Raw genomic sequence first — 8,945 nt, forward strand, 5'->3', positions numbered from 1 at the left:
GCAGTGTCCACTCCATCTGAAAGAGGGACAGCAGTGTCCACTCCATCTCAAAGAGCGACAGCAGTGTCCACTCCATCTCACAGAGCGACAGCCGTGTCCCCTCTATCTCAAAGAGAGACAGCAGTGTCCACTCCATCTCAAAGAGGGACAGCAGTGTCCACGCCATCTCAAAGAGGGGCAGCCGTGTCCACTCCATCTCAAAGAGGGACAGCAGTGTCCGCTCCATCTCGGATGGACAGCAGTGTCCACTCCATCTCAAAGGGACAGCAGTGTCCACTCCATCTCAAAGGGACAGCAGTGTCCACTCCATCTCAGAGGGTCAGCAGTGTCCACTCCATCTCAAAGGGACAGCAGTGTCCACACCATCTCAAAGAGGGTCAGCAGTGTCCACTCCATCTCAAAGAGGGTCAGCAGTGTCCACTCCATCTGAAAGAGGGGCAGCAGTGTCCACTCCATTTCAAAGAGTGACAGCAGTGTCCACTCCATCTCAAAGAGAGACAGCAGTGTCCACTCCATCTCTAAGAGGGGCAGCAGTGTCCACTCCATCTCAAAGAGAGACAGCACTGTCCACTCCATCTCAAAGAGAGACAGCTGTGTCCACTCCATCTCAAAGAGGGGCAGCCGTGTCCACTCCATCTCAAAGAGGGACAGCAGTGTCCACTCCATCTCAAAGAGGGGCAGCCGTGTCCACTCCATCTCAAAGAGGGACAGCAGTATCCACTCCATCTCAAAGAGAGACAGCAGTGTCCATTCCATCTCAGAGGGACAGCAGTGTCCACTCCATCTCAAAGAGAGACAGCAGTGTCCACTCCATCTCAAAGAGAGACAGCAGTGTCCATTCCATCTCGGAGGGACAGCAGTGTCCACTCAATCTCAAAGAGAGACAGCAGTGTCCACTCCATCACACAGGGGGGCAGCAGCATTCACTCCATCTCAAAGAGGGGCAGCAGTGTCCGCATCATCTCGGAGGGGCAGCAGCGTCCACTCCATCTCAAAGAGGGACAGCAGTGCCCACTCCATCTCAAAGAGGGGCAGCAGTGTCCACTCCATCTCAAAGAGGGAGAGCAGTGTTCACTCCATCTCAAAGGGACAGCAGTGTCCACTCCATCTCAAAGAGGGACAGCAGTGTCCATTCCATCTCGGAGGGGCAGCAGTGTCCACTCCATCTCAAAGAGGGACAGCAGCGTCCACTCCATCTCAAAGGGACAGCAGTATCTACTCCATCTCAAAGAGGGGCAGCAGTGTCCACTCCATCTCAAAGTGACAGCAGTGTCCACTCCATCTAAAAGAGGGTCAGCAGTGTCCACTCCATCTCAAAGAGGGACAGCAGTGTCCATTCCACCTCGGAGGGGCAGCAGTGTCCACTCCATCTCAAAGAGGGACAGCAGCGTCCACTCCATCTGAAAGAGAGAGAGCAGTGTCCACTCCATCTAAAAGGGACAGCAGTGTCCACTCCATCTCAAAGGGACAGCAGTGTCCACTCCATCTCAAAGGGACAGCAGTGTCCACTCCATCTCAAAGAGGGTCAGCAGTGTCCACTCCATCTCAAAGGGACAGCAGTGTCCACACCATCTCAAAGAGGGTCAGCAGTGTCCACTCCATCTCAAAGAGGGTCAGCAGTGTCCACTCCATCTCAAAGGGACAGCAGTGTCCACTCCATCTCAAAGAGGGTCAGCAGTGTCCACTCCATCTCAAAGGGACAGCAGTGTCCACACCATCTCAAAGAGGGTCAGCAGTGTCCACTCCATCTCAAAGGGACAGCAGTGTCCACACCATCTCAAAGAGGGTCAGCAGTGTCCATTCCATCTTAAAGAGGGACAGCAGGGTCCACTTCATCTCAAAGTAGGGCAGCAGTGTCCACTCCATCTCACAGAGCGACAGCAGTGTCCACTCCATCTCAAAGAGAGACAGCAGTGTCCACTCCATCTCAAAGAGCGACAGCAGTGTCCACTCCATCTCAAAGAGGGGCAACAGTGTCCACTCCATCTGAAAGAGGGACAGCAGTGTCCACTCCATCTCAAAGAGGGTCAGCAGTGTCCACTCCATCTCAAAGGGACAGCAGTGTCCACACCATCTCAAAGAGGGTCAGCAGTGTCCACTCCATCTCAAAGAGGGTCAGCAGTGTCCACTCCATCTCAAAGGGACAGCAGTGTCCACTCCATCTCAAAGAGGGTCAGCAGTGTCCACTCCATCTCAAAGGGACAGCAGTGTCCACACCATCTCAAAGAGGGTCAGCAGTGTCCACTCCATCTCAAAGGGACAGCAGTGTCCACACCATCTCAAAGAGGGTCAGCAGTGTCCATTCCATCTTAAAGAGGGACAGCAGGGTCCACTTCATCTCAAAGTAGGGCAGCAGTGTCCACTCCATCTCACAGAGCGACAGCAGTGTCCACTCCATCTCAAAGAGAGACAGCAGTGTCCACTCCATCTCAAAGAGCGACAGCAGTGTCCACTCCATCTCAAAGAGGGGCAGCAGTGTCCACTCCATCTGAAAGAGGGACAGCAGTGTCCACTCCATCTCAAAGAGCGACAGCAGTGTCCACTCCATCTCACAGAGCGACAGCCGTGTCCCCTCTATCTCAAAGAGAGACAGCAGTGTCCACTCCATCTCAAAGAGGGACAGCAGTGTCCACGCCATCTCAAAGAGGGGCAGCCGTGTCCACTCCATCTCAAAGAGGGACAGCAGTGTCCGCTCCATCTCGGAGGGACAGCAGTGTCCACTCCATCTCAAAGGGACAGCAGTGTCCACTCCATCTCAAAGGGACAGCAGTGTCCACTCCATCTCAGAGGGTCAGCAGTGTCCACTCCATCTCAAAGGGACAGCAGTGTCCACACCATCTCAAAGAGGGTCAGCAGTGTCCACTCCATCTCAAAGAGGGTCAGCAGTGTCCACTCCATCTGAAAGAGGGGCAGCAGTGTTCACTCCATCTCAAAGGGACAGCAGTGTCCACTCCATCTCAAAGGGACAGCAGTATCTACTCCATCTCAAAGAGGGGCAGCAGTGTCCACTCCATCTCAAAGTGACAGCAGTGTCCACTCCATCTAAAAGAGGGTCAGCAGTGTCCACTCCATCTCAAAGAGGGACAGCAGTGTCCATTCCACCTCGGAGGGGCAGCAGTGTCCACTCCATCTCAAAGAGGGACAGCAACGTCCACTCCATCTGAAAGAGAGAGAGCAGTGTCCACTCCATCTAAAAGGGACAGCAGTGTCCACTCCATCTCAAAGGGACAGCAGTGTCCACTCCATCTCAAAGGGACAGCAGTGTCCACTCCATCTCAAAGAGGGTCAGCAGTGTCCACTCCATCTCAAAGGGACAGCAGTGTCCACACCATCTCAAAGAGGGTCAGCAGTGTCCACTCCATCTCAAAGAGGGTCAGCAGTGTCCACTCCATCTCAAAGGGACAGCAGTGTCCACTCCATCTCAAAGAGGGTCAGCAGTGTCCACTCCATCTCAAAGGGACAGCAGTGTCCACACCATCTCAAAGAGGGTCAGCAGTGTCCACTCCATCTCAAAGGGACAGCAGTGTCCACACCATCTCAAAGAGGGTCAGCAGTGTCCATTCCATCTTAAAGAGGGACAGCAGGGTCCACTTCATCTCAAAGTAGGGCAGCAGTGTCCACTCCATCTCACAGAGCGACAGCAGTGTCCACTCCATCTCAAAGAGAGACAGCAGTGTCCACTCCATCTCAAAGAGCGACAGCAGTGTCCACTCCATCTCAAAGAGGGGCAGCAGTGTCCACTCCATCTGAAACAGGGACAGCAGTGTCCACTCCATCTCAAAGAGCGACAGCAGTGTCCACTCCATCTCACAGAGCGACAGCCGTGTCCCCTCTATCTCAAAGAGAGACAGCAGTGTCCACTCCATCTCAAAGAGGGACAGCAGTGTCCACGCCATCTCAAAGAGGGGCAGCCGTGTCCACTCCATCTCAAAGAGGGACAGCAGTGTCCGCTCCATCTCGGAGGGGCAGCAGCGTCCACTCCATCTCAAAGAGAGACAGCAGTGTCCACTCCATCTCAAAGAGGGACAGCAGTGTCCACTCCACCTCGGAGGACCAGCAGTGTCCACTCCATCTCTAAGAGGGCCAGCAGTGTCCACTCCATCTCAAAGAGAGACAGCACTGTCCACTCCATCTCAAAGAGAGACAGCCGTGTCCACTCCATCTCAAAGAGGGGCAGCCGTGTCCACTCCATCTCAAAGAGGGACAGCAGTGTCTACTCCATCTCAAAGAGGGGCAGCCGTGTCCACTCCATCTCAAAGAGGGACAGCAGTATCCACTCCATCTCAAAGAGAGACAGCAGTGTCCATTCCATCTCGGAGGGACTGCAGTGTCCACTCAATCTCAAAGAGAGACAGCAGTGTCCACTCCATCACACAGGGGGGCAGCAGCATTCACTCCATCTCAAAGAGGGGCAGCAGTGTCCGCATCATCTCGGAGGGGCAGCAGCGTCCACTCGATCTCAAAGAGGGACAGCAGTGCCCACTCCATCTCAAAGAGGGGCAGCAGTGTCCACTCCATCTCAAAGAGGGAGAGCAGTGTTCACTCCATCTCAAAGGGACAGCAGTGTCCACTCCATCTCAAAGAGGGACAGCAGTGTCCATTCCATCTCGGAGGGGCAGCAGTGTCCACTCCATCTCAAAGAGGGACAGCAGCGTCCACTCCATCTCAAAGGGACAGCAGTATCTACTCCATCTCAAATAGGGGCAGCAGTGTCCACTCCATCTCAAAGAGGGAGAGCAGTGTCCACTCCACCTCGGAGGACCAGCAGTGTCCACTCCATCTCTAAGAGGGGCAGCAGTGTCCACTCCATCTCAAAGGGACAGCAGTATCTACTCCATCTCAAAGGGACAGCAGCGTCCACTCCATCTCAAAGAGAGACAGCAGTGTCCACTCCATCTCAAAGAGGGACAGCAGTGTCCACTCCACCTCGGAGGACCAGCAGTGTCCACTCCATCTCTAAGAGGGGCAGCAGTGTCCACTCCATCTCAAAGAGAGACAGCACTGTCCACTCCATCTCAAAGAGAGACAGCTGTGTCCACTCCATCTCAAAGAGGGGCAGCCGTGTCCACTCCATCTCAAAGAGGGACAGCAGTGTCCACTCCATCTCAAAGAGGGGCAGCCGTGTCCACTCCATCTCAAAGAGGGACAGCAGTATCCACTCCATCTCAAAGAGAGACAGCAGTGTCCATTCCATCTCGGAGGGACTGCAGTGTCCACTCAATCTCAAAGAGAGACAGCAGTGTCCACTCCATCACACAGGGGGGCAGCAGCATTCACTCCATCTCAAAGAGGGGCAGCAGTGTCCGCATCATCTCGGAGGGGCAGCAGCGTCCGCTCCATCTCAAAGAGGGACAGCAGTGCCCACTCCATCTCAAAGAGGGGCAGCAGTGTCCACTCCATCTCAAAGAGGGAGAGCAGTGTTCACTCCATCTCAAAGGGACAGCAGTGTCCACTCCATCTCAAAGAGGGACAGCAGTGTCCATTCCATCTCGGAGGGGCAGCAGTGTCCACTCCATCTCAAAGAGGGACAGCAGCGTCCACTCCATCTCAAAGGGACAGCAGTATCTACTCCATCTCAAATAGGGACAGCAGTGTCCACTCCATCTCAAAGGGACAGCAATGTCCACTCCATCTCAAAGTGACAGCAGTGTCCACTCCATCTCAAAGAGGGACAGCAGCGTCCACTCCATCTCAAAGAGGGACAGCAGTATCTACTCCATCTCAAATAGGGGCAGCAGTGTCCACTCCATCTCAAAGGGACAGCAATGTCCACTCCATCTCAAAGTGACAGCAGTGTCCACTCCATCTAAAAGAGGGTCAGCAGTGTCCACTCCATCTCAAAGAGGGACAGCAGTGTCCATTCCACCTCGGAGGGGCAGCAGTGTCCACTCCATCTCAAAGAGGGACAGCAGCGTCCACTCCAAGTCAAAGGGACAGCAGTATCTACTCCATCTCAAAGAGGGGCACCAGTGTCCACTCCATCTGAAAGAGAGACAGCAGTGTCCACTCCATCTCAAAGGGACAGCAGTGTCCACTCCATCTCAAAGGGACAGCAGTGTCCACTCCATCTCAAAGAGGGACAGCAGCGTCCACTCCATCTGAAAGAGAGAGAGCAGTGTCCACTCCATCTAAAAGGGACAGCAGTGTCCACTCCATCTCAAAGGGACAGCAGTGTCCACTCCATCTCAAAGGGACAGCAGTGTCCACTCCATCTCAAAGAGGGTCAGCAGTGTCCACTCCATCTCAAAGGGACAGCAGTGTCCACACCATCTCAAAGAGGGTCAGCAGTGTCCACTCCATCTCAAAGAGGGTCAGCAGTGTCCACTCCATCTCAAAGGGACAGCAGTGTCCACTCCATCTCAAAGAGGGTCAGCAGTGTCCACTCCATCTCAAAGGGACAGCAGTGTCCACACCATCTCAAAGAGGGTCAGCAGTGTCCACTCCATCTCAAAGGGACAGCAGTGTCCACACCATCTCAAAGAGGGTCAGCAGTGTCCATTCCATCTTAAAGAGGGACAGCAGGGTCCACTTCATCTCAAAGTAGGGCAGCAGTGTCCACTCCATCTCACAGAGCGACAGCAGTGTCCACTCCATCTCAAAGAGAGACAGCAGTGTCCACTCCATCTCAAAGAGCGACAGCAGTGTCCACTCCATCTCAAAGAGGGGCAGCAGTGTCCACTCCATCTGAAAGAGGGACAGCAGTGTCCACTCCATCTCAAAGAGGGTCAGCAGTGTCCACTCCATCTCAAAGGGACAGCAGTGTCCACACCATCTCAAAGAGGGTCAGCAGTGTCCACTCCATCTCAAAGAGGGTCAGCAGTGTCCACTCCATCTCAAAGGGACAGCAGTGTCCACTCCATCTCAAAGAGGGTCAGCAGTGTCCACTCCATCTCAAAGGGACAGCAGTGTCCACACCATCTCAAAGAGGGTCAGCAGTGTCCACTCCATCTCAAAGGGACAGCAGTGTCCACACCATCTCAAAGAGGGTCAGCAGTGTCCATTCCATCTTAAAGAGGGACAGCAGGGTCCACTTCATCTCAAAGTAGGGCAGCAGTGTCCACTCCATCTCACAGAGCGACAGCAGTGTCCACTCCATCTCAAAGAGAGACAGCAGTGTCCACTCCATCTCAAAGAGCGACAGCAGTGTCCACTCCATCTCAAAGAGGGGCAGCAGTGTCCACTCCATCTGAAAGAGGGACAGCAGTGTCCACTCCATCTCAAAGAGCGACAGCAGTGTCCACTCCATCTCACAGAGCGACAGCCGTGTCCCCTCTATCTCAAAGAGAGACAGCAGTGTCCACTCCATCTCAAAGAGGGACAGCAGTGTCCACGCCATCTCAAAGAGGGGCAGCCGTGTCCACTCCATCTCAAAGAGGGACAGCAGTGTCCGCTCCATCTCGGAGGGACAGCAGTGTCCACTCCATCTCAAAGGGACAGCAGTGTCCACTCCATCTCAAAGGGACAGCAGTGTCCACTCCATCTCAGAGGGTCAGCAGTGTCCACTCCATCTCAAAGGGACAGCAGTGTCCACACCATCTCAAAGAGGGTCAGCAGTGTCCACTCCATCTCAAAGAGGGTCAGCAGTGTCCACTCCATCTGAAAGAGGGGCAGCAGTGTTCACTCCATCTCAAAGGGACAGCAGTGTCCACTCCATCTTAAAGGGACAGCAGTATCTACTCCATCTCAAAGAGGGGCAGCAGTGTCCACTCCATCTCAAAGTGACAGCAGTGTCCACTCCATCTAAAAGAGGGTCAGCAGTGTCCACTCCATCTCAAAGAGGGACAGCAGTGTCCATTCCACCTCGGAGGGGCAGCAGTGTCCACTCCATCTCAAAGAGGGACAGCAACGTCCACTCCATCTGAAAGAGAGAGAGCAGTGTCCACTCCATCTAAAAGGGACAGCAGTGTCCACTCCATCTCAAAGGGACAGCAGTGTCCACTCCATCTCAAAGGGACAGCAGTGTCCACTCCATCTCAAAGAGGGTCAGCAGTGTCCACTCCATCTCAAAGGGACAGCAGTGTCCACACCATCTCAAAGAGGGTCAGCAGTGTCCACTCCATCTCAAAGAGGGTCAGCAGTGTCCACTCCATCTCAAAGGGACAGCAGTGTCCACTCCATCTCAAAGAGGGTCAGCAGTGTCCACTCCATCTCAAAGGGACAGCAGTGTCCACACCATCTCAAAGAGGGTCAGCAGTGTCCACTCCATCTCAAAGGGACAGCAGTGTCCACACCATCTCAAAGAGGGTCAGCAGTGTCCATTCCATCTTAAAGAGGGACAGCAGGGTCCACTTCATCTCAAAGTAGGGCAGCAGTGTCCACTCCATCTCACAGAGCGACAGCAGTGTCCACTCCATCTCAAAGAGAGACAGCAGTGTCCACTCCATCTCAAAGAGCGACAGCAGTGTCCACTCCATCTCAAAGAGGGGCAGCAGTGTCCACTCCATCTGAAACAGGGACAGCAGTGTCCACTCCATCTCAAAGAGCGACAGCAGTGTCCACTCCATCTCACAGAGCGACAGCCGTGTCCCCTCTATCTCAAAGAGAGACAGCAGTGTCCACTCCATCTCAAAGAGGGACAGCAGTGTCCACGCCATCTCAAAGAGGGGCAGCCGTGTCCACTCCATCTCAAAGAGGGACAGCAGTGTCCGCTCCATCTCGGAGGGGCAGCAGCGTCCACTCCATCTCAAAGAGAGACAGCAGTGTCCACTCCATCTCAAAGAGGGACAGCAGTGTCCACTCCACCTCGGAGGACCAGCAGTGTCCACTCCATCTCTAAGAGGGGCAGCAGTGTCCACTCCATCTCAAAGAGAGACAGCACTGTCCACTCCATCTCAAAGAGAGACAGCCGTGTCCACTCCATCTCAAAGAGGGGCAGCCGTGTCCACTCCATCTCAAAGAGGGACAGCAGTGTCTACTCCATCTCAAAGAGGGGCAGCCGTGTCCAC

The sequence above is a fragment of the Scyliorhinus torazame genome, chromosome 1 (genome assembly GCF_047496885.1).
Source record: "Scyliorhinus torazame isolate Kashiwa2021f chromosome 1, sScyTor2.1, whole genome shotgun sequence".
NCBI classification, from domain to species: domain Eukaryota; kingdom Metazoa; phylum Chordata; class Chondrichthyes; order Carcharhiniformes; family Scyliorhinidae; genus Scyliorhinus; species Scyliorhinus torazame.